This window comes from Lissotriton helveticus, chromosome 10, assembly GCF_964261635.1.
Source record: "Lissotriton helveticus chromosome 10, aLisHel1.1, whole genome shotgun sequence".
NCBI classification, from domain to species: Eukaryota; Metazoa; Chordata; class Amphibia; order Caudata; family Salamandridae; genus Lissotriton; species Lissotriton helveticus.
The window spans coordinates 1,099,982,473-1,100,008,905 of record NC_136071.1 but is presented as its reverse complement, the minus strand read 5'-3'; the positions used below and the strand labels follow the sequence as shown (position 1 = coordinate 1,100,008,905).

The following is a 26,433-nucleotide window of genomic DNA, read 5'->3' as shown; positions in this document are numbered from 1 at the left end:
TTGCAAGTGTGCTGTAACTTTGTTGGAACTGTGCCTGACTGTGCCTGCGCCCCTTCCCACCTCGTCCGGTCTCTACTCATTATTGCAGCCATCTTGTTGTTATTGTGCCTTCCAGCTCGCCCCTCCGCCCCGCTCCCGCCCCCCAGCTGACCCTCCCTCGCCCCTCCCCCTCCACTATCCATTTATGACAGATGCTTTTGCGCGCAGCGGTTACGCGCAGCGGTCGCGCCCCATGCGAGCCGAAGGCGCGCCAAAGGTAAGCCCGTCTACGCCCGTCCGCGCCTGGACCGCGCCCAGCGCCAGACCCCCTGGCCCCCGCAAACCGCACTCCTCCCACATAACGTACGACGCCGCCACCCTCCTAGCCCTTAACCCCGGACGCACGCCACAATGCTACGAAGCTGCCCCTGGACGTACTGCAAGTTCGCCTGCATCAAGACCCACACCAATTCCACTAACTCCAAACACAGCTCCGACTCTAACCACCTGAAGTGCATCCTGCTGAACACCCGCTCCGTCCACAGACACGCCACTGAACTCTGGGACCTACTCGACACTGCTTCACCGGACATCGCATTCCTTACAGAAACCTGGATGAACGCATCATCAGCACCCAACATCGCCATAGCCATCCCGGACGATTACAAGATCATCCGAAAAGACCGCACCAACCAAACAGGAGGAGGCATCGCCATTGTCCATAAGAACACCATCAGAATCACGACCAGCTTTGACGATAACCTTGCAACCGCCGAACACCTCCACTTCCAGATCCACACCGACCCCAGGACCACACTTAGAGGCACCCTCATCTACAGACCACCAGGAACCCGTAAACAATTCTGCGAAGACATCACTGACTTCATCAGCCCACATGCCCTCATCACCGAAAACTACATTCTACTGGGAGACCTCAACTTCCACCTGGAAAAGAAAAACGACAGCAATACCACCACCCTTCTGGACAACCTGGCCAATCTCGGACTCAAACAACTTGTTGACACCCCCACCCACTTAGCCGGACATACGCTCGACCCAATCCAGCTCTCCATTGGACAGACCACAGCTGTGTTCACTTCAGCTACAAAACTACCTCGACCCACAACCCCCCACAACCTATTCCGCGAAGAAACTGGAACAAAATCACCACCGACCAACTCCTCACATCGCTCAACCAAAACCCTCCCGCCCTCTCATCGGACCCAAACCAAGCTGCCACCAAACTCAAACAATGGATCACTCACAGCGTTGATGAATTAGCACCCTTGAAAAACCACCAAACCAAACAGGTTAGCAAAAAGGCCCCCTGGTTCAACGATGACCGTAAGAAATCCAAGAAACTATGCCGTTCTCTCGAGAAATCATGGAGAAAAAATCCAACCACTGACAACCTGACCACTTTCAAGACAGCCACCCGCAAACACCACCAATTGATCCGATCCACAAAAAAATCAGCATTCAAGGATCGACTCGACAACAACACCCATAACAGCAAGGAACTATTCAACATCGTCAAAGAATTTACCAACCCCACCGCAGCCTCAAACGACATTACTCCCTCCCAAGACCTCTGCGATTCGTTATCCTCATTCTTCTACAACAAAATCGCCGACATACATAACAGCTTTGAGAACATTTCCAACGAACAGTCCACTCCACCCACCTCCGAACATAATCCGCCCTCCAACAACCTTAGCGCCTGGAACCCAATCACCACTGAAGACACCATCCGCCTAATGAACTCCATCCACTCAGGTTCGCCAACTGACCCCTGTCCCCACCACATCTTCAACAAAGCAGACTCCATCATCGCATCCCCGTGATGTCATCAACTGCTCCTACAACTCCGCTACCTTCCCAGAAAGCTGGAAACACGCCGAACTCAGCGCCCTCCTGAAGAAACCCACAGCAGACCCCTCTGAACTTAAGAACTACCGCCCCATCTCCCTCCTCCCATTCCCTGCCAAAGTCACTGAGAAAGCCGTCAATAGCCAGCTCGCCGCCTTCCTTGAATCCAACAACTCCCTCGACACCTCACAGTCCGGATTTCGAGCCAAACACAGCACCGAAACCGCCCTCATTGCAGCGACAGACGACATCCGAACGCTACTGGACAACGTAGAAACAGTTGCCCTCATCCTACTCGACCTCTCCGCCGCCTTCGACACAGTCTGTCATAGCACCCTCATACAACGCCTCAGCAACATCGGCATACAAGGAAAAGCCTTGAACTGGATCATCTCGTTCCTTGCCGGGAGAACCCAGAGAGTCCGACTCCCTCCATTCAAATCAGAGGCCACAGAAGTCATCTGCGGAGTACCACAAGGATCATCACTTAGTCCCACCCTCTTCAACGTTTACATGAGCCCCCTCGCGCGACAACACAACCTCAACATCATCTCCTACGCCGACGACACCCAACTGATCCTTTCCCTCACCAAAGACCCTAACACTGCCAAAACCAATCTTCACGAAGGCATGAAAGAAGTTGCCGAATGGATGAAAAACAGCCGCCTAAAACTCAACTCAGACAAAACGGAAGTCCTCATCCTAGGATCATCCCCCTCCGCCTGGGACGACTCATGGTGGCCATCTGCCCTGGGCACAGCACCCACACCCACAGACCACGCACGTAACCTAGGCTTCATCCTAGATTCCTCCCTCTCGATGACCAGACAAGTCAACGCCGTCTCATCCTCTTGCTTCAACGTACTTCGTATGCTCAAAAAAATCTTCCGTTGGATCCCCACCGAAACAAGAAAGACTGTCACCCACGCACTGGTCACTAGCCGACTGGACTATGGAAACACCCTCTATGCCGGAATCACAGCCAAATTACAGAAAAAACTCCAACGCATCCAAAACGCATCAGCCAGACTCATATTGGACATTCCTCACCAAGCTCACATTACCGGTCACCTGAAAGACCTCCACTGGCTTCCCGTTAACAAGAGAATAACGTTCCGTCTCCTCACCCACGCTCACAAGGCCCTCTACAAACTAGGACCAGAATGCCTCAACACACGACTGTCCTTCTACACACCCACCCGCCAACTAAGATCCTCCAATCAAGCCCTCGCCGCAGTTCCGCGCATCCACAGAACCACCATGGGAGGAAGATCCTTCTCCTACCTGGCGGCCAAGACCTGGAATTCTCTCCTCCCTCACCTCCGCCTTACACAGAACCACATTTCTTTCAGAAAAGAACTTAAAACCTGGCTTTTCGATAAATAATGCACCCCTCCCCAAGCGCCTTGAGACCCTCTGGGTGAGTAGTGCGCTATACAAATTCCTGAACTTGAACTTGATTGTCTGAGTCTGCGGGCTGCGGCGTCGGGGTTGGTTGGGTCTGCGAGTGGGTTTTGGGCGAGGGCAGAGATTAGCTGGTCCTCTGTGATCTTGCCCCAGCTGCGCGGGGCATTTGCTGAGTGTGGTGGTGCGTGGTGGGTTTCCGGAAGGTGAAGTGGATGCAGCGGTGATCGGTTCAATGGAGTTCCGTGGTGTGGTCGAATGAGACGTGGGTGCTAGCTGAGAAGATGGGGTCAATCGTGTGGCCGGCGGAGTGTGTGGGTGTTGTGACGAGTTGTCTGAGTCCGAGGTCGTCAAGGTTGTCGATCAGGGTGGAGGAGTTGGTGTCGTTGTTCTCAAGGTGGAAGTTCAGGTCCCAGAGGAGGATGTAGTCTGTGGAAGCGAGGGCGTGTGTGCTGATGAAGTCAGTGATGGAGACGCTGAACTGTGGTCGGGGGGGTCTGTAGATGAGAGTGCCTCTGAGGGTGGTGTTGGGGTCGATGTGGATCTGGAAGTGCTGGTGTTCGGCAGTGCTGAGGGTGTCGTTGGCGACTGTAGAGACTTTGAGAGTGTTTCTGTAGATGATGGCGATTCCTCCTCCTGTTCCGTTGGTACGGTCCTTGCGGGTGATCTTGTAGCCTTCCGGGATGGCTATGGCGATGTCAGGTGCCGAGGAGGGGGTCAGCCAGGTCTCAGTCAGGAACGCAACGTCTGGGGCGTTGGTGTTGAGTAGGTCCCAGAGTTCGACGGCGTGTTTGCGGGCGGAGCGGGTGTTGAGCAGGATGCATCTGGTGAAGATGGGTTCTTCGGGGGTCGGGTGAGCAGGCCGGATGCTGGTGAAGCTGCAGTTCCAGCAGGAGAAAGGTCCTTGGGCGTGTTTTGGGGCGGCCTGGCAGCAGTTGCGTTACCTTCCGGTGTGCATGGAGGGTGCTGAAGTCGTAGCGGATGCGGGCATTGTGGTGTTTGCGGGGGCCAGGGGTCCTGGAGCTGGGCGCGGTCCAGGCGCGGACGGGCGCAGACGGGCTTGCCTTCGGCGCGCCCTCGGCGCGTCAGCGGCGCGGCCTCCATATGAAGGGATTGAAACCTCCTCCTATAATGACATTCTAAGGCTCAACAACACTCTCAAAGAAGTCCAAGACTGGCTAGCAACGAGCCACCTTAAACTCAATCAAGGAAAAACCGAGATCCTCCTCATCTCTAACAAGGAGGACAACCCGCAAATCATTGAATGGGTAAAAGCCATCGATGCCCTCAACGGAAACCTCACCCTAATTAACTCGGTGAAATCACTGGGAATCAACCTCGACCACAAACTATCAATGACGAACCACATCAAGAACTCCGCTAAGAGCGCCTTCCTCAATCTGAAACTCCTAAACAAAATCAAACCCCACATTACACAGAAAGATCTCAAACAAGCCACCCAATCTCTGGTGCTGTCCAGACTCGACTATGGGATCGCAACCCTATCCGGAACAGCTCTATCCCACCTAGCACCACTCAAAACTACCCTCAATGCAGCTGCCAGAATGGTCTCCGGTGCAAAGAAATTGACCACATATCCCCCGCGCTCAGAGATCTTAAATGGCTACCAGTGGCAATGCAAGCTAGCTTCAGAACAGCCTGCCTTACACACAAAGCCTTACACACAGGGAAACCAGAATACTTAGCATCTAAACTCAAGAAAGCTGGTCAATCCAGAAGTCTCAGAAGCTCAAACTCCTTACTACTCATCCCAATGAAAACACGGAAACAAAAAACTGCAGCCCGCTCTTTTGCAGGCAACGCTCCAAAAATCTGGAACTCCATCCCGGTGGACATCAGAACTACCCCTTCCTTTCCTGAATTTAAGGCTCGACTAAAAATACTCTACCTCAACCGTGCATCCCCGAACTCAAGCACATCCTGAAACCCTGACTACCTCAAAGTCGCCTATCAGGCGCCAGACTATTTTAATCCTGACACTTGCATGACTTTATTTTGTTGAGTTGTTTTATTCCTGTCTTTTCCTCCTACTCTGTAAAGCGCTCCGATACCCTCGGGTCTGGCCAGCGCTATAGAAAACTTCTAAATAAATAAATGTGTGTGGGAGGAGCAGCTGGGAGGCGGGAGCGGGGTGGCCAATGGGTTAGCAGGGGGCGGGGACGCAGCGGCAGGAAACCTGGAGGGTAGCAGGTGGGGGTCACAGCAGGCAGAAGGGCACAGAAAGGAGGCACTGGGTTTCCGAGGGGAAACGGAGCAAAATCATCAGAGGGGGCACAGAAGGCAAAAGGGACACAGAGAGAAGGGGGCACAAGGGTGAACAGTGGGGCAGAAAGTAACATAGATGACAATCCAACAGACGGGGCACAAGGTACAGTGGCGAAGCGGCTACAACCAAGACGGGAGTCTGCAGCAGCGGGCTCAGGACACACAGGGGAGCTGCGTGGCGGTGAGGGGAGCAACCTGCCTGGTGACAGGCAGGCCTATATTGTCAGCATGCAACTCATTATATGAAAACTTATCAATGTACGTGGATCAATGCTTGTCACTAACAGTAAGAACATTAAGCTCCTATGTAAGAGCTGCAGGAGACTTTTTGAGAATACTTGTGTATACAACGTGGAATGCAGAGCGTCTTCTTGTTACAATTGATGTAATCGCATTGTATAACTCTATACAACATCCAGTGGATCTACAGGCGTGAGCATATTTTTTGAAACAGAAATGTTGGTGAACAGCAACATTGTCATATGCTGTTACAAATGATAGAAATATGTTGAAACAATAAAGTTTTTCTGTTTAACCCGTTGACCGCGGCTGGAATTCCGCCGCGCTGCGGGTGATTTATGCCTGGGCGTGGTCAGGACGGGGCACAGAAGCAGGCTGATTTTTAGGTCTCGCCTGTCGATGCGCATGCGCATCGAGCAAGCGAGAGTATTGGGACTTATCCACTCTTTATCCACACTGCAAGGAATCGTGGCGATTCCTTGCAGTGCCCGTGACTTTTAAGCTCAATGCGCATGCGCATTGAGCTTAAAAGCGCGTGCACGTCCGTCTTTGTTTACCCGCTCCGCCCCCTCCCCTTCCCGCCGTCTCGCATTTCCCCTGCCGCATCAAAGGCTTTCACGGCCGGCCGGCCGGCCATGCTTTCAGTTTCACGACCGGCCGGCCGTGTCAATTACATTCCAAAGCCCGCTCTCCCTGCTCCGCCCCCTGCTCCGGCCGAGACGCATTTCTCCTCCCCCCTCCCCTCTCTTCCCTCCGTCTTGTTTCCTTTAGCTGCCCTGGATGATCTATTCTTACTCAAACTTGCACCGCTTTTACTAAATCTTACCCTTTTAACCTTCGCGATGTTTCCCCCTTTTTACCTCCAGTGCTTGATATATCGTTCTCCCCTTTTTAACTCGGTTTTGCGAGGTCTCCGTTTATTTATCCTCTTGCTGGCTCCCCTTTTCTTTACCCCGCCCGGTCCGGAGGATCTCCTCTGCCATAGCCCGGTGCTGGATCTGTCCTCGTTAGCCCGGTGCTGTAATTGCCACGCTCCCCCTTAGCCCGGTGCTGGATCGCCCTTCTCTTATCTGTGTCCCAGAAAGTGTGTCTCATTGTTTACGTTTTCATTTGGTCAGAAACGTATTTTAATAAGGGAGCCCCGCAGCATCCTGTGATTCTATGCAAATCACCTAATCTCTCCGGGTGATAAATTGTTATACAAGTATGCTGCTATAGTAAAAGGCAAACATTTATGAAAATATAGTTCTACCAAAGCGGGTGTTAACAGTATTTCGGCCGCGGAGAAACTGATAAGAGAAGCAGATGAAGAACAAGCATTGGTAAATGCAGGAAAATATGCTACAGTCAATACAAAGGGCGAGGCTAGACGAGCCCGCCTTTAGGGCCCGGCCCCCCGGCCCTCGCCACGCCATTGGCCAAAGTATCTGGCCGGCTGCCCTATGGGCGACCGGCCGGGGAAGTACTTCCGGGTCGGGGAGGGGTGACGCACGTCCAGTGGGGGCGTGGGGGCAGAGGCCATGACCTATTTAGGTCAAGATTACGGACAACGCGGCCTCTTTCCTCGCCAGCACCGGACCTGCTCGCCCACTCCCCTCGCCATTAGGAATTTTGTTTAAATCTTGCCACGGCTCAGTAGCTTCCCCTCCCCCGTAGTCGAGTCCCTCATTCCATCGCGTGAGAAAATCCTGAGGAGGAGCGGGTTGCGGTCGAGCCGAGCCGAGGCGGAGAGAGCGTCGACCAACTCGTCAGGTGAGGTGCCGGGGCTTGCTGGGGGAAGGGCGACGGACCTTTGGGCCCTAGTCTCCCTTGTGGCGGAAAAGAGACATTTGACCACTGATAGACTTACAAAATGGATGGGAGTCCGCCTTGCGCACTCCCTATGCCAGCACTGAGGGGAGAGAAGGTAAGCTCTCCGCAGGGGGATGGAGACCACCGGCTGGGGAGGCGAGGGCGACAGGTACGAGCCTCCTAGGCAGCCTGGTGGACGAGAGGTGGGGCCCTGGAAATGGCGGACAAGGACCCGAGGGCGGGGGCCCATCGCTCAGGGGCGCAGGTGGGTTGCACCTTGCGTGGGCATCTCTACCTGGGGGATGCGAACCAGAGGGCCCCTTGGTGCTGGGGGAATCAAGAAGTTATGAGCAAATACAAGTTGAATAATGCATAATACAAGTTGATAAGATGAGTTAATAATAAATGATAAATGTTGCTCATAATTTGATAATGTTTTAATAATCTATATGTCATGTTTATGAATTTGTGATTAAACATGGCCTTTTTACACCCACCATTTTCTCCAAGTTGACTGATTGGTGGGTTTGCGGGTGTGGAGCATGCTGGGGGATCCGGGTCCTATAGAAATGGAAGAAAGGTAAGTGGCACGCTCAGGAAACAATAAGAAGCCAGGAAAAAGAGGAGGTGGGATGTAAGTCCCTAGTAAGTATATATTAAAAACATTCAATTTCCTAAACTGTGTAGGCGAAACCTAAAAAAGCTCTATGAAGGGGCCAGCGCTGGCTACATCATAGTGCTTTTTTAGGTCGAGGGACCTATAAGCGCAGCTTCCGGTCCGGAGATCTTATGGTTTGGAGTAGGGCAGTTTAAACCCGCCCCTGTGCTCCGTTCGCTTCCATTGGCTGGCTTCCTAAACGGAGGCCAGCCATTGGAAGAGAAGGGAGTCACTCCAAACAAGCCCCGTCTCTTTCTGATTCGGGGGCGTAAGTTTTGCTGTTCTTTAGACAGTGACGTTGTCTGTCACTCAGAAACACAAATCCACGCCCCCGATTCCGAAAAATTCGGAAGCTTGCTGCGGCCATTTTGCTGTTCGAGCAGCGTAGGCTTGGACATGAGGTAAGCCTCTGCCCCCCTGTTTGTGCCGTTCTTCGTGCCCCTGCCCCCGTTTCTGCCGGTGTTTCTTGCCTCTGACTCTCTGTTTCTGCACCCCTGTGGCTTGTACACTCTGTGCCCGGTTGCCCCTTCCTCCTCGCGCTGGTACCCTGCCCAGCGCGGTGTTAACTCTCTCCATTGTGGCCAGTAATGTTCTATCTCGGGCAGGATGACACCTTCTCCCACCTGATATTTTTATCCTGCTAAAGCTCGCCCCCACCCCGCGGCTGGGCACGGGGGAGCAGGTTGACATTTAGCACGGCCAGTGTATCCACCCTCCGAAAGCCGGGAGACCTCAGTGCTTCAGCCAGGTCTCAGTCAGGAACGCAACGTCTGGGGCGTTGGTGTTGAGTAGGTCCCAGAGTTCGACGGCGTGTTTGCGGGCGGAGCGGGTGTTGAGCAGGATGCATCTGGTGAAGATGGGTTCTTCGGGGGTCGGGTGAGCAGGCCGGATGCTGGTGAAGCTGCAGTTCCAGCAGGAGAAAGGTCCTTGGGCGTGTTTTGGGGCGGCCTGGCAGCAGTTGCGTTACCTTCCGGTGTGCATGGAGGGTGCTGAAGTCGTAGCGGATGCGGGCATTGTGGTGTTTGCGGGGGCCAGGGGTCCTGGAGCTGGGCGCGGTCCAGGCGCGGACGGGCGCAGACGGGCTTGCCTTCGGCGCGCCCTCGGCGCGTCAGCGGCGCGGCCTCCATATGAAGGGATTGAAACCTCCTCCTATAATGACATTCTAAGGCTCAACAACACTCTCAAAGAAGTCCAAGACTGGCTAGCAACGAGCCACCTTAAACTCAATCAAGGAAAAACCGAGATCCTCCTCATCTCTAACAAGGAGGACAACCCGCAAATCATTGAATGGGTAAAAGCCATCGATGCCCTCAACGGAAACCTCACCCTAATTAACTCGGTGAAATCACTGGGAATCAACCTCGACCACAAACTATCAATGACGAACCACATCAAGAACTCCGCTAAGAGCGCCTTCCTCAATCTGAAACTCCTAAACAAAATCAAACCCCACATTACACAGAAAGATCTCAAACAAGCCACCCAATCTCTGGTGCTGTCCAGACTCGACTATGGGATCGCAACCCTATCCGGAACAGCTCTATCCCACCTAGCACCACTCAAAACTACCCTCAATGCAGCTGCCAGAATGGTCTCCGGTGCAAAGAAATTGACCACATATCCCCCGCGCTCAGAGATCTTAAATGGCTACCAGTGGCAATGCAAGCTAGCTTCAGAACAGCCTGCCTTACACACAAAGCCTTACACACAGGGAAACCAGAATACTTAGCATCTAAACTCAAGAAAGCTGGTCAATCCAGAAGTCTCAGAAGCTCAAACTCCTTACTACTCATCCCAATGAAAACACGGAAACAAAAAACTGCAGCCCGCTCTTTTGCAGGCAACGCTCCAAAAATCTGGAACTCCATCCCGGTGGACATCAGAACTACCCCTTCCTTTCCTGAATTTAAGGCTCGACTAAAAATACTCTACCTCAACCGTGCATCCCCGAACTCAAGCACATCCTGAAACCCTGACTACCTCAAAGTCGCCTATCAGGCGCCAGACTATTTTAATCCTGACACTTGCATGACTTTATTTTGTTGAGTTGTTTTATTCCTGTCTTTTCCTCCTACTCTGTAAAGCGCTCCGATACCCTCGGGTCTGGCCAGCGCTATAGAAAACTTCTAAATAAATAAATGTGTGTGGGAGGAGCAGCTGGGAGGCGGGAGCGGGGTGGCCAATGGGTTAGCAGGGGGCGGGGACGCAGCGGCAGGAAACCTGGAGGGTAGCAGGTGGGGGTCACAGCAGGCAGAAGGGCACAGAAAGGAGGCACTGGGTTTCCGAGGGGAAACGGAGCAAAATCATCAGAGGGGGCACAGAAGGCAAAAGGGACACAGAGAGAAGGGGGCACAAGGGTGAACAGTGGGGCAGAAAGTAACATAGATGACAATCCAACAGACGGGGCACAAGGTACAGTGGCGAAGCGGCTACAACCAAGACGGGAGTCTGCAGCAGCGGGCTCAGGACACACAGGGGAGCTGCGTGGCGGTGAGGGGAGCAACCTGCCTGGTGACAGGCAGGCCTATATTGTCAGCATGCAACTCATTATATGAAAACTTATCAATGTACGTGGATCAATGCTTGTCACTAACAGTAAGAACATTAAGCTCCTATGTAAGAGCTGCAGGAGACTTTTTGAGAATACTTGTGTATACAACGTGGAATGCAGAGCGTCTTCTTGTTACAATTGATGTAATCGCATTGTATAACTCTATACAACATCCAGTGGATCTACAGGCGTGAGCATATTTTTTGAAACAGAAATGTTGGTGAACAGCAACATTGTCATATGCTGTTACAAATGATAGAAATATGTTGAAACAATAAAGTTTTTCTGTTTAACCCGTTGACCGCGGCTGGAATTCCGCCGCGCTGCGGGTGATTTATGCCTGGGCGTGGTCAGGACGGGGCACAGAAGCAGGCTGATTTTTAGGTCTCGCCTGTCGATGCGCATGCGCATCGAGCAAGCGAGAGTATTGGGACTTATCCACTCTTTATCCACACTGCAAGGAATCGTGGCGATTCCTTGCAGTGCCCGTGACTTTTAAGCTCAATGCGCATGCGCATTGAGCTTAAAAGCGCGTGCACGTCCGTCTTTGTTTACCCGCTCCGCCCCCTCCCCTTCCCGCCGTCTCGCATTTCCCCTGCCGCATCAAAGGCTTTCACGGCCGGCCGGCCGGCCATGCTTTCAGTTTCACGACCGGCCGGCCGTGTCAATTACATTCCAAAGCCCGCTCTCCCTGCTCCGCCCCCTGCTCCGGCCGAGACGCATTTCTCCTCCCCCCTCCCCTCTCTTCCCTCCGTCTTGTTTCCTTTAGCTGCCCTGGATGATCTATTCTTACTCAAACTTGCACCGCTTTTACTAAATCTTACCCTTTTAACCTTCGCGATGTTTCCCCCTTTTTACCTCCAGTGCTTGATATATCGTTCTCCCCTTTTTAACTCGGTTTTGCGAGGTCTCCGTTTATTTATCCTCTTGCTGGCTCCCCTTTTCTTTACCCCGCCCGGTCCGGAGGATCTCCTCTGCCATAGCCCGGTGCTGGATCTGTCCTCGTTAGCCCGGTGCTGTAATTGCCACGCTCCCCCTTAGCCCGGTGCTGGATCGCCCTTCTCTTATCTGTGTCCCAGAAAGTGTGTCTCATTGTTTACGTTTTCATTTGGTCAGAAACGTATTTTAATAAGGGAGCCCCGCAGCATCCTGTGATTCTATGCAAATCACCTAATCTCTCCGGGAGCATGCTGGGGGATCCGGGTCCTATAGAAATGGAAGAAAGGTAAGTGGCACGCTCAGGAAACAATAAGAAGCCAGGAAAAAGAGGAGGTGGGATGTAAGTCCCTAGTAAGTATATATTAAAAACATTCAATTTCCTAAACTGTGTAGGCGAAACCTAAAAAAGCTCTATGAAGGGGCCAGCGCTGGCTACATCATAGTGCTTTTTTAGGTCGAGGGACCTATAAGCGCAGCTTCCGGTCCGGAGATCTTATGGTTTGGAGTAGGGCAGTTTAAACCCGCCCCGTTTCTGCCGGTGTTTCTTGCCTCTGACTCTCTGTTTCTGCACCCCTGTGGCTTGTACACTCTGTGCCCGGTTGCCCCTTCCTCCTCGCGCTGGTACCCTGCCCAGCGCGGTGTTAACTCTCTCCATTGTGGCCAGTAATGTTCTATCTCGGGCAGGATGACACCTTCTCCCACCTGATATTTTTATCCTGCTAAAGCTCGCCCCCACCCCGCGGCTGGGCACGGGGGAGCAGGTTGACATTTAGCACGGCCAGTGTATCCACCCTCCGAAAGCCGGGAGACCTCAGTGCTTCGTTCCTCTTCCTCCCGACCACCGAGGCCGGCTCTCGCCCTTCGCCGACGCTCCGCAGCCCTCCATGCCCGGGAGGGCAGGGGCCAGCTGCCGCCATGAAGGTCGTGCCCGGTAGGTCCCGTGTCCGGCGAGGTGATGGTGTGACATTTGCTCCGCAGGGGGTATTTTGGGGCACCCCTCGTGCTGGGGGAGGGCCGGGTTCCCTTCACGGGTGGGCCGTGTCTCCGGCCTGTCTATTTCCAAGCCAAAGGCAGTTTATTAAAAGCCCGGCTGACGCCTTGGGGTGATGCGTGCGTCGTGCTATGCGGGGGGAAGGGCCTGGTGTGTGGCGAGGCTGTGGGTACACCGTGCCCCTGTCAGTGGCAAGCTCCCTGCACCCCTTACGTGTCTTCGGTGTTACTGGGCTGAACATGGCCAATAGGAAGAAACCCATTGGCACCTTCCCCAGATTGGCACTTTAGTGACAGCCACTTGGTGCGTGCCCCCCTCCTTCGATTTCCCCCCCCCACACACACAACCCCAACCAAGGCCGGCTCAATCTGGACAACGGCCGTTTTAAAGGTTGTCGGAAACTATTTAGTTTGGTGTTGTGTTTTTTTTGTCACCGTGTGGACTGCCCAGGACAACTGTGCGCGCCGTGAATAAGATGGGCCGGGATATCAGGTTATCCGACGTAGGTGGTGCGCAGAGGAGAACATGCCTTGGGAGCCGCCTCATTAGTGGTGGAGAATGGGCAGTCCAACTGGAGCAGTGGGACCGGGTCCTGGGGTCACCCTGGCATCTGTATGTATGTCACACCTTCACAGCTCGCCCCGTTACTGACGCTCCGACCCCTAGAGCCGCTGTCATGGGAGGGGCACTTCCTCCGGGTGGTTCTGGGGCGGCCGCTCTGTCCACTGCTCCTTTATTCTGCTCATGCAGCTTTAACCCAGCGTGGGATAAACGTCGTGTGTTTGTATTAGTGGTAGACATCGGGCACCAGGTAAACACGCATATAGTCCGCAGGGTTTTCTCCCTGCTGTATTGGGGATGAGGGGTGCTGTGACACACTCCGGGGTCCTCTGTGCAGTTTGAGACTATCCCTGCTGTGTGGTGATAGAGGGGGTGTGTCACCCTCTTGGGACCTTTGTGCAGTTTATAGACGCTCCCTTACTGTGCGAGTGATGGGGTGTGAGCGTTCACTGCGAGGAATCCTGCAGTTTACAGACTCTCTGGTTTGTGCAGGTTATCGCCTCATCCAGTCAGATGCGTTGTTCCGGTGTGCTTGCATTCCTGCCCCCTGTTCTGGTGTGCTTGCATTCCTGCCCCCTGTTCTGGTGTGCTTGCATTCCTGCCCCCTGTTCTGGTGTGCTTGCATTCCTGCCCACTGTTGTGTGGGCTGTGAGAGCTGTGTGGGCTGTGAGAGCTGTGTGGGCTGTGAGAGCTGTGTGGGCTGTGAGAGCTGTGAGGGCGGTGTGCTTGCATTCCTGCCCACTGTTGTGTGGGCTGTGAGAGGTGTTTGGGCTGTGAGAGGTGTGTGGGCTGTGAGAGGTGTGTGGGCTGTGAGAGGTGTGTGGGCTGTGAGAGGTGTGTGGGCTGTGAGAGGTGTGTGGGCTGTGAGAGGTGTGTGGGCTGTGAGAGGTGTGTGGGCTGTGTGGGCTGTGTGGGCTGTGAGGGCTGTGAGGGCTGTGTGGGCTGTGAGGGCTGTGAGAGCTGTGAGGGCTGTGAGAGCTGTGTGGGCTGTGTGGGCTGTGAGAGCTGTGAGGGCTGTCAGAGCTGTGTGGGCTGTGAGGGCTGTGAGAGCTGTGTGGGCTGTGAGAGCTGTGTGGGCTGTGAGAGGTGTGTGGGCTGTGAGAGGTGTGTGGGCTGTGAGAGGTGTGTGGGCTGTGAGAGCTGTGAGGGCGGTGTGCTTGCATTCCTGCCCACTGTTGTGTGGGCTGTGTTAGAAACGGGATCTCTGGCTGGCCAAGGCTTACGCCAACGTCAGTCAGGGATCACCATCTCTAAGGTCAGGGCAAGGGAGTCACACACCAAGGCAACCCCTGCTCACCCTCTAGGTAACGTGGCGCGAGCAGCAAGGCTAAACTTGGAGGCGGTATGAGTTAAGTATTCGCGCACGCACCCCAGCGACAACACCCTAGGCCCACCACAAAGGAAACTCCACACAAGGTTATATAAAAATAGCCTTTGTATTATAGTAAAAACACATTAGATAACACACAACTTTACAATGTGCCAACAGGCACGGGCAGAATTTACAAGGGATTATGTACAGGACAGGGCCACATGGACCACTGTCAGGGGTATGCACTTTTTAGAAATAATACTTGTAGGTATAACACTTAGCACATCAACATATAATGACTGTAACACAGAAATAGTAAATGTAGCATACAACCAGTAACTACTGGTAAAGGGAAAATACCTCCTACGCCACCCTAAACACTGTAGGGAAATCACGCAGGGAACTAGGACCTTATCATCAGGACCTATGGAAGGAAAACCATCACCTCAGCAAGTTACATTTAGCAAAGGGAAGGAAACCTAAAATAATCACCTAAGCAAGTCACATTTAGCGAAGGCAATAAAACATCAACAGTCCTCTAAGCAGGTCACTTTTAGCAAAGGGAAATAAAAGCACAAGGCATTACCTAAGCAGGTCACTTTTAGCAAAGGTAATGACACAAACAATCCTCTAAGCAGGTCACTTTTAGCAAAGGGGATAAAACATAAACAATTACCTAAGCAGGTCACTTTTAGCAAAGGTAAGAACAAACAATCCTCTAAGCAGGTCACTTTTAGCAAAGGGGAATAAAAACATAAAGAATCACCTAAGCGGGTCACTTTTAGCAAAGGTAATTACAAACAATTGCACATGAAACATTAAAACACATTCAGAGGTGCAGGTAGGACATTTGCGCAGAAATCACATAAGCAGTAAATCATAAATTGCGCAGGGTGCACATGGCACAACACTAGAATTGTCCCCCAGGCCAAATGGCCTCGAAAGGGCTGGAATGCCCTGAGTCTCAATGTCAGGGAGGCTGCGCAGGCGGCACAGCACACAAAGCCTAAACGTAGCAACTGTCCACTAAGTGCTGGACAGTTGTAAATACAGCTGGGCAACGTTGGAGCCTCGTGGGCTCAAGAACAATGATTGGCACCCAAGAGCCTCTCTGGGGCTCAATAACAAATGTGGGCGCTGTGAGCCTACTCCGGGCTTTGTAGAACAACTAGCAAAGCAAATAGGCACTAAAGAGCCTCAGCGCTCTAAACAATAAAGTGCCCCTAGGGCCTCTCAGGCTCGTAAATCAATCATGGGCTGGGAGCCCCGGGGGCTCGTGAACAAATGGCGCCGTGAGCCTACTTGGCTCGAAGAACAAAGAACTGCCCCCCTCGAGCCTCGGGGCTCGTGAATACAACTTAGTGGTGGGTGCCTTGGAGCCTCTCTGGCTCTCCCCCAATGGAGCCGGTCGTTGGAGTCCCTCACGGGGGACTCAGAACAAATAAATGCCCCCAGAGCCGCGTGGCTCTAAATCAACGGAATGCCCTGCCAGAGACGCGACCCGGGGCACGCCCGCACTCACCAGATACCTCGGGAGGCGGCGTCGGCTCTTCTTGGCTGGGCTTCTCCTCTTGGCAGTGCGGGGCTCTCCACTCCTCACGGGAGCCCCGCGAGCACCAGCAGCCTCTCTCCTCTCCTCGCGCAGTGCCGAGGGCGGGACTTCCGGGTCTCTCGGTCGGGCCGCGCAGGGATTGGCCGGCCCACCAATCACTTCCGGGTCGCCGCGGGCAGCGCGGCGGCTCGTATCAGGCAGGCAGGCGGGCTCTCAGTATCCGAGGAGTGGGCTCCCTCGTGATAATTTCAATATCCACAGACGGGGCAATGCCGGGTGGGCACCGGCTTCCAGATTAAAGATAAAGCGAGGTGGGCACTCGCTATGCCGAAAATTGGCAAAATAAAACGGGCAGATGCCGGGTGGGCACCGGCTGCACGAAAAGCGCTCCCCAGAGCTTCAGGGACAAAATAAAGCGCTCCCAGCGCTGAGGGGAGGAATAAAGCGCTTCTAGGCGCTCTGGCCAAAAGCAAAAAGCTCCAGCAAGGTCTGGAGGCAGACAGGGGGGGCAAGGCTGGGCCAGAGCCAGCACACTGGGTCTCCAGGCAGGGAGACAGTCCAAGTGGCGGTCCTCCTGGCCCCAGCAGCAGCAACAGCCCCCTCTGGCAAGGATCCAAAAGTAGAACAACTTCTGTGGGGACACAGCCCCATTTTTATACAGAGAAATCCTTTGTTTCAGGGTGCAGGGTGGGGGGAAACCAGTTGCAGCTGGCTGGGGAGTACCCTTGATGGCCCAACCACCCCTTTCATTCACTGGGGAGGCTTGGGTCGTTAGACAAACCACAGGGGGGCGGAGCCAGCATTGTGTGGTGAAAAACCCAGCCCATCCAGGACCCAGGTGCACTCCTCCCACACATCACTCATGCTGATCTCACACTCACCACCGGGCAAACCCATCCAGACTTCCTGGAGCCTGGCATGCCAGCCAGCTCCAGCCAATCACGCTCCAGTATCCTCACTGCACACATACATCAATGTCCAGAAGTAGAACTTCCCTTCTAGACACATACAAGCCGCACATACCATTGCGCAGCATTCATTCTCACGAGTTCATGCATACTAAACTCGAGCCTGCACTCCCCACGCATCAGGAACTAACATGGACACACACATTCTCCATGCATTCCTATGGGAGAGCAGGCCAGGCATACTACACGCACGCACTTTACTCTGGGACACAGGGAAAAAGTGCGCAGAGACCCAAAAATCACTAACACTGGGTCACAAACAAAAGCAAAAAGATTAGGGGTGAACCTGCCCTAAGGCCCAAGTCCAACAGGCTGTGAGAGGTGTTTGGGCTGTGAGAGGTGTGTGGGCTGTGAGAGGTTTGTGGGCTGTAAGAGGTGTGTGGGCTGTGAGAGGTGTGTGGGCTGTGAGAGGTGTGTGGGCTGTGAGGGCTGTGTGGGCTGTGAGGGCTGTGTGGGCTGTGAGGGCTGTGTGGGCTGTGTGGGCTGTGAGGGCTGTGAGAGCTGTGTGGGCTGTGAGGGCTGTGAGGGCTGTGAGGGCTGTGAGGGCTGTGAGAGCTGTGTGGGCTGTGAGAGGTGTGTGGGCTGTGTGGGCTGTGAGGGCTGTGTGGGCTGTGAGGGCTGTGTGGGCTGTGAGGGCTGTGTGGGCTGTGAGAGCTGTGAGGGCTGTGAGAGCTGTGTGGGCTGTGAGAGGTGTGTGGGCTGTGAGAGCTGTGAGGGCTGTAAGAGGTGTGTGGGCTGTGAGAGGTGTGTGGGCTGTGAGGGCTGTGTGGGCTGTGAGGGCTGTGTGGGCTGTGAGGGCTGTGTGGGCTGTGTGGGCTGTGAGGGCTGTGTGGGCTGTGAGGGCTGTGAGAGCTGTGAGGGCTGTGAGAGCTGTGTGGGCTGTGAGAGGTGTGTGGGCTGTGAGGTGTGTGGGCTGTGAGAGGTGTGTGGGCTGTGAGAGGTGTGAGGGCTGTGTGGTCTGTGTGGGCTGTGTGGGCTGTGAGGGCTGTGAGAGCTGTGTGGGCTGTGAGAGCTGTGTGGGCTGGGAGCGCTGTGTGGGCTGAGAGCGCTGTGTGGGCTGTGAGAGCTGTGTGGGCTGTGAGAGCTGTGTGGGCTGTGAGGGCTGTGAGAGCTGTGTGGGCTGTGAGAGCTGTGTGGGCTGTGAGAGCTGTGTGGGCTGTGAGCTGTGTGGGCTGTGAGAGCTGTGTGGGCTGTGAGAGCTGTGTGGGCTGTGAGAGCTGTGTGGGCTGTGAGAGCTGTGTGGGCTGTGAGAGCTGTGTGGTGTTAGGATTTTGCCCCGTAAGTCCTCTTTCTCTTGCCATGTACACAGCGCCCATGTGATGTGCTAGGAGGGGTTAAAAGGATTGTTTTCCCTGTCCCCGGTGCTCGTTATCTTGAATTGTGGTTCCTGGTTCTTGCTGGGAGCTGTTTTTGTACCTTGGGAACTTTGCAGCATTCACGGGCTCGTGGGATTTCCCATTTCGCTTTTGGCTCCTGTTAATCCCGTTTATTCCCTGTTCATCCTTGTTCCCACCTCCCCCCCCTTCTTATTTTTGCTTCCCTTGACCTCCTCCTTCGTTTGTGTGATATTGGGTTCCTGGGATTAGTTGTTTGTTTGTCTTGTTTGTGTTCTGTGTTAGTTATTTACCTTTTCCGTTTTTGGGGTCATTTTTATCCCGGCTGGGATTAAGAGGTAGCTGGGGCTCCGGCGCTTCTTACTGGAATCGTGTGATCCGGCTGGATTGCCCGGTGGTTCCTGTTGTTTGTTTCTTGTCCTGGTGACGCCGACGCTGTCCCGCACTTCCGCCTCTTGTGCAGGCTGTCCACATCGTTGTGCGGAGGCGGAGTGCCGGTTTGGGCGTTTCCGGGTTTCGGATAGCGCACAACGAAGCTGGTGTTGTGTTGCGAGTATTCCCTACCCTGACCTGATTTTGGTCGCATTTCTGGGCGGAAGACACGTAGCAGGCTGCTACACGGAGGTTTTTTCAGTCGTTTTTACGACTATTTCCTCCTTTCCATTTGTCCCCCATTGGTCCCTGGTTTCCTGGTTTCCTGTGGCACATCTCCCTGCCGCCTAGTCCTTTCATTCCCTGATTTTGCTCTCCTGCCATCTGCCTGTTGGATTCAGATATACTCCAGGATGGAGTACTCCACCCGGCGATTATCACATTATTAGTGGTAAGGAGGAGTGTGATAGGGTGGTGTGGGGGTGCATGAGAGGAGAAAGAGGGCTTTTGTATTTATACTGCTGACATCTGTGTTTTTTGTATGGCAGACGGTGTCTCAGCCAGTCCCTTGTGATACAGTACGTGGAGTGACGTGGTCCCGGCAGAAGGACCCTTCCCCTAGGAGAGAGAAGACCTGGGATTCCTTGTCTGTCCTTCCCTTATTCCCGCCCCCTGTCCCTTGCTATTCCGTTGGCTCATGGTACTATTTATGGTGTGAGCCACGGAGTGGTAGGTTCAGAGGAACGGGGCTTACTTCGCTCCTGCAGTGCATGGGCATAGCTGGTCAGGAACTAACAGAATAACGAGCCCACGTAATAATTGCACTGCCTGAGCGAAGATGGATGAGGATGTGGGGGCTACGGCTGGTACTACTCCCACTTTGCAGGACGTCATGGGTGCTTTGACTGCCCTTCAAAATCAAATCCATGACTTGCGACAGGAGAACGTGGCTATGAAGCAAGAGGTTGGGGCACTACTTAGTAGGGAAAGGGTGCAGCTTAGGACTCCTCAGGCCCAGGTGATCCATCCAGCCACTTTCCAATACTCTGGTGGGCAAGGGCAGGGAGCTAGTGGGGGGGTACCGGTGGCAGTTACTGTGAACACTCCTGTTCCTGTTCCGTTGGCACCACCTGAAAGGTTTGTAGGGGATAGCGCCAAATTTGGCACGTTTATGAACCAATGTCAACTGCACTTTATGTGCAAACCAACTGCTTTTCCCAACGATTCTGCCAAAGTGGCGTTCACAATATCATACTTGGCTGGTACAGCGGCACAGTGGGCTATACCCCTAGTAGACAGGGATGATCCTGTATTAACCAACTATCCTGCATTTAAAGAACTAATGCGTGGTTTGTTTGCAAAGCACGCCTTTATGCAGGCAAGTGACGCTGAACTATTGAAACTAAGACAAGGGCGTCAAGATCTGTTAACATATATTTCCACCTTCAATCGCTTGGTGTCAGAGACACATTGGCCCGAAGATAAGAGGACTTCCTTATTTTATCAGGGACTGTCCGAAGACTTGAAGGACATAGTCTCACAGGTAGTAGATCCTCCTCTTGACTGTGCGGCTTTTATAGATCTCGTAGTCAAACTGAACCATCGCCTAGCGGAGAGACGGGGAGAGAAAAGCCGTTATCAGGCGCCAAGGGGAGGGTTTGTGAAGCCCGAGAATAAGTCCCTGGGAGCAGGAGAGACAAAGAGTGTGTCCGAACCAATGGAGATAGGTGGAGTAAGGGGGCCTTTGTCCGATGAGGAGAAGAAACGAAGGCGAGAGATGGGACTGTGTTTGTACTGTGGCCAGGGTGGGCATTTTGCGAGGGAATGTCCCGTGAAACCCTCTGGAACCTCCTATGGAAAGAGGGTGGCTTGTCTGTACCATGAAAGGAAGGATTTGCAGTATAAGGTACTTGGAGCAGTAGATAGGGCCCCTAGACACTTTATTATTAATGCTCATCTGGCATTGTGCAGTGGAAGAGTGCCGGTATCGGTATTGTTGGATTCAGGGGCTACAGGAAATTTCCTTGACATCACGTTGGCTAAGAAATTGAATGTTCCATGTTGCGATAAAGACCAGCCTGAACCTGTGCGGGCGATTGATGGCACTGAATTGACATCGGGTTCTATTACTAAGAGGACGGTGCCTTTGTGTCTGGTGTGTGAGAACGGGCATTCAGAGATGGTGTGTTTTGACCTCATTGATGCTCCATCTTTTGGGATGGTCTTGGGTGTGCCATGGCTGCAAGAGCACAATCCCAGAATAGATTGGGTACAAAGGCTGGTGTCCCTTGATTCCTCGCATTGTTTGAAGCACTGCTATAAGGATGCGGGTGAAAAGGAGTTGTCGTTGTCCTGTGCTGTCACTGATATGGATGCAGTGCCTTTGCAATATCAGGAGTTCAGGGAGGTATTCGATGCAGAAGAAGCGCAGGGCTTGCCCCCACACAGATCATTCGATTGTAAGATTGATCTTATTCCTGGGGCACCTCTTCCGTGTAGTAGGGTGTATGCTCTTTCTGAGCCGGAGGAGTTGCACTTGAAGGCGTATCTCGAGGAGATGCTACGTCTGGGGTTTATACGTCCATCGTGTTCGCCCGTTTCTTCGGCTATCTTTTTTATTCCGAAGAAGGAAGGTACTTTACGGGCGAGTGTGGACTACCGCACGCTAAATAAGGCCACCGTCAAGAACAAATACCCGCTTCCACTCATCCCCGTGTTACTAGATCAGTTACGCAGCGCAAAGGTGTTCACCAAGTTGGACTTGCGTGGCGCCTATCATCTGGTGCGTGTGCGAACTGGGGATGAGTGGAAAACTGCTTTTAAAACAAAGCATGGCCTTTATGAATACTGTGTAATGCCGTTCGGGCTCTGCAATGCGCCGGCGGCGTTCCAGTATTTCATAAATGAGGTGCTTCGGGAGTTCTTGGACCGGAGCGTGATTGTGTACCTGGATGATATCCTGATCTTTTCAGAGACAGGGGCCGAGCATCAACAACATGTGATCCAGGTTTTGCGCAAGTTGCGAGAGCACCATCTTTATGCGAAATTGGCGAAATGCCAGTTCAGCACTACACAGGTGGAGTTCCTAGGATTTGTGGTGTCTGCAGGAGGGGTTCGGATGGATCCACGAAAGATCGAGGCCATTATCACCTGGCCTGTTCCAACGTCCGTAAAACATATACAGGTGTTGTTGGGATTCGCCAATTTTTATAGGCGCTTTATCTCACATTTTTCTGACATTGTGGCTCCCCTGACTCAGTTGCTGCGAAAGGGGGTATCCTTTGAGTGGTCCACAGAGGCGCAGGGAGCGTTTCAGCGGTTGTTGGGGGCGTTTACATCGGCACCCGTGTTAATTCATCCTGACCCGGCTCTACCATTTTTTGTGGAGACAGATGCATCATTGTGTGCAGTTGGTGGAGTGCTGTCCCAGAGAGTGGCCGAGACAGGTTGCATGCATCCTATTGCTTATTTTTCTAAGACCTTGCTGCCTGCAGAGCGCAATTATACCGTGGCTGAGAGGGAGCTATTAGCAGTCAAGTTGTCTTTTGAGGAATGGAGACATTATCTGTGGGGGGCACGACACACCGTTACTATCTATACGGATCATAAGAACTTGGAGTTTTTCCGCTCGGCGCGAGCTTTGACACCACGCCAAATGCGGTGGGTTCTTTTTTTTAATGAGTTTGATTTCATCATTACGTACAGACCAGCAGCGCAGCAGGTTAAATCCGACGCCCTGTCCCGTATCCACGTGGATCCGAAAGAGCTATGTCAGGAGAAAGAGAGCAGGCCCATGATATCTGAAGACAGGATTGTTGGGGTAGTGGAAAGTGAGGCGTTTACTACATCGGTCAAGAACCAGCTGTGTAAGATGGATCTTACTCCGTGGTTGTCATTGCCCCAGGCATCAGTTCAGGATGGATTATTGTATTATGAGGATCGGTTGTTTGTACCCCCTGCTTTAAGAGATCAGGTTATGAAGTGGTGTCATTCATCTGCCTTGGTGGCACACCCTGGGACCCCTAAGACTAAGGAGATGTGCACACGATGGTTTTGGTGGGATTCATTGGCCAAGGATGTTCAGGGGTATGTTGCGGCCTGTCCAGTATGTGCCATCAGTAAGCCCTCACATAGCAAACCATCGGGTCTGTTGCAACCTTTGGAGGTGCCCCCTTCTCCTTGGCATACTATCAGTATGGATTTTGTGACCGATCTTCCGTCTGTTTCTGGGTTCACTGCTATTTTGGTGGTGGTTGACTTGTTTACCAAAATGGCGCATTTTATCCCTCTTCCGAAGATCCCTACAGCTAGGGAGATGGCTTTGGTTTTCATGTCCTCCATTGTGCGGCTCCATGGGTTGCCTTCTGCGGTAGTGACAGACAGGGGGGCTCAGTTCGTTTCACATTTTTGGAAGGAATTGTGTTTAGTGTTGCAGGTGGACGTCAGATTGTCATCCGCATACCATCCGCAATCTGACGGCCAGACCGAACGCACTAATCAGACTATGGAACAGTACCTTCGGTGTTTAACGTCATCACTGGCTTGTGATTGGGTTGTGGCTCTTCCCATTGCTGAGTTCGCGTATAACAACAGTCAGCACTCAGCTTTAGGCATGACACCCTTCTACTGTTCCTTAGGTTATCATCCCAGGGCGGTGGCAATCCAGCCTACGGGGCGCGTGCCAGCCATAGATGACGTTTGTGATCGTTTGGGCAAGATATGGGAGAATGCACGGGAGCAGTTGTTGACAGCTAAGGCTGCTATGAAGGTGCAGGCGGACAAACATCGTGTCCCCGCACCTGGTTATCACATTGGAGACCAGGTATGGTTGGCTACGAAGAACTTGAGGCTTGAGGGAACCCGTAAATTACAACCTAGGTATGCGGGACCATTCCCGATAATACAGATTATAAATCCCGTGGCTATGAAATTAGATCTGCCCGGAGATTATCGAGTACATCCAGTGTTTCATACGTCTCTGCTGAAGCCCTATATACCATCCTCACAGGTTATACCACCTCCTCCCCCTATAATAGTGGATGGACAGAAAGAGTATGAGGTCCGGGCTATCCTGGATTCAGAAAGACGAAAGGGGCGTCTTTTCTATTTGATAGACTGGAAAGGGTATGCCCCTGAGGACCGTACATGGGAGCCGGCTGGGGGAGTACACTCTCCTCGTCTGATCCGTATGTTCCATCGCCAGCATCCGTCTAAGCCCAGCCCTGTGGGGAGGATCGTTGGGAGGGGGTACTGTTAGGATTTTGCCCCGTAAGTCCTCTTTCTCTTGCCATGTACACAGCGCCCATGTGATGTGCTAGGAGGGGTTAAAAGGATTGTTTTCCCTGTCCCCGGTGCTCGTTATCTTGAATTGTGGTTCCTGGTTCTTGCTGGGAGCTGTTTTTGTACCTTGGGAACTTTGCAGCATTCACGGGCTCGTGGGATTTCCCATTTCGCTTTTGGCTCCTGTTAATCCCGTTTATTCCCTGTTCATCCTTGTTCCCACCTCCCCCCCCCTTCTTATTTTTGCTTCCCTTGACCTCCTCCTTCGTTTGTGTGATATTGGGTTCCTGGGATTAGTTGTTTGTTTGTCTTGTTTGTGTTCTGTGTTAGTTATTTACCTTTTCCGTTTTTGGGGTCATTTTTATCCCGGCTGGGATTAAGAGGTAGCTGGGGCTCTGGCGCTTCTTACTGGAATCGTGTGATCCGGCTGGATTGCCCGGTGGTTCCTGTTTGTTTCTTGTCCTGGTGACGCCGACGCTGTCCCGCACTTCCGCCTCTTGTGCAGGCTGTCCACATCGTTGTGCGGAGGCGGAGTGCCAGTTTGGGCGTTTCCGGGTTTCGGATAGCGCACAACGAAGCTGGTGTTGTGTTGCGAGTATTCCCTACCCTGACCTGATTTTGGTCGCATTTCTGGGCGGAAGACACGTAGCAGGCTGCGACACGGAGGTTTTTTCAGTCGTTTTTACGACTTTTTCCTCCTTTCCATTTGTCCCCCATTGGTCCCTGGTTTCCTGGTTTCCTGTGGCACATCTCCCTGCCGCCTAGTCCTTTCATTCCCTGATTTTGCTCTCCTGCCATCTGCCTGTTGGATTCAGATATACTCCAGGATGGAGTACTCCACCCGGCGATTATCACATTATTAGTGGTAAGGAGGAGTGTGATAGGGTGGTGTGGGGGTGCATGAGAGGAGAAAGAGGGCTTTTGTATTTATACTGCTGACATCTGTGTTTTTTGTATGGCAGACGGTGTCTCAGCCAGTCCCTTGTGATACAGTACGTGGAGTGACGTGGTCCCGGCAGAAGGACCCTTCCCCTAGGAGAGAGAAGACCTGGGATTCCTTGTCTGTCCTTCCCTTATTCCCGCCCCCTGTCCCTTGCTATTCCGTTGGCTCATGGTACTATTTATGGTGTGAGCCACGGAGTGGTAGGTTCAGAGGAACGGGGCTTACTTCGCTCCTGCAGTGCATGGGCATAGCTGGTCAGGAACTAACATGTGGGCTGTGTGGGCTGTGAGAGCTGTGTGCAAATTCTGTAATATTTGGGGACACTTCCTCTTAACTACTCACGACTCGGAAGAGGGAAACTGGCGTGCATGCCTCCACCCCCACCACTTAACTATTTAGGATAGACACTTGCCTTTGATTTAAATTTACCTCTAGGACAGAGAACACTGGGTGGGCCAGATTGAGGTTTGGAAAACACATGTTCAGGTAAGGTTCCTAACTGTTGGCTGCATACAAGTCCTTCACATTAACCTATTTGATTCACAGTCTTGGGCTGTCTGTTTGCCGCAGGAGACTGGCTCTGTCTGTGTGTGGCGCTCTGTCTGTGTGTGGCGCTCTGTCTGTGTGTGGCGCTCTGCCTGTGTGTGTGTGTGTGTGTGTGGCGCTATGCCTGTGGGTGTGTGTGTGTGCATGTGGCTCTGTGTGGATAGCTTTTTTGGTAGGTGGCTCTATGTGTGGGTGGCTCTATGTGTGTTTGGCTCTGTCTGTGTGAGGGTGGCTCTGTGTAGGTGGCTCTATGTGAATGACTCTGTGTGGGTGGCTCTGTATGTGTATGTGTGTGTGGGTGGCTTTGTGTGTGTGGCTCTGTGTGGGTGTAAATGCAATAGGTCATGCATATGCGAGCGATTAAGCTATTGGCATTGTAAATGACAATACCATTTATTTATGATAAAAAAATTCTCTGTTTATATCTCACTACCTCACAACATCCCTCTTCCCTCACTACCTCACTATTTCACTACCTCTATCTACCTCACTACCTCACTCTCTATCTACCTCACTCTCTATCTACCTCACTACCTCACTCTCTATCTACCTCACTCTCTCTCTCAGTACCTCACTCTCTCTCTCACTACCTCACTCTCTCTCAATTTCAATACCTCACTCTCTCTCTCTATCTCACTACCTCACTCTCTCTCTGCTAATGCAATAGGTCTCACATATGCAAACAATTCAGCTATTGCCAATACAAATGACAATGCCATTTATTTAGGGATAAAAAAAATACAAAAATTATGAGCAATGCCAATAGCTCTACCTATAATATTGCCGAGACCATTGCATTGTAAATGCTTGTTTTCTTTTGTTTGTTGGGAGAGGGGAGAATAAATGGACGAGGTGGA

At 52.7% G+C, this 26,433-nt stretch overlaps 1 protein-coding gene across 1 annotated transcript in view; it reads left to right on the top strand.

Annotated features, from left to right (window-relative positions):
* Positions 1-26,433, top strand: part of LOC144784803 (Krueppel-like factor 8) — an 857,002-nt gene that overhangs the window by 631,960 nt on the left and 198,609 nt on the right. The window lies entirely within an intron of this gene.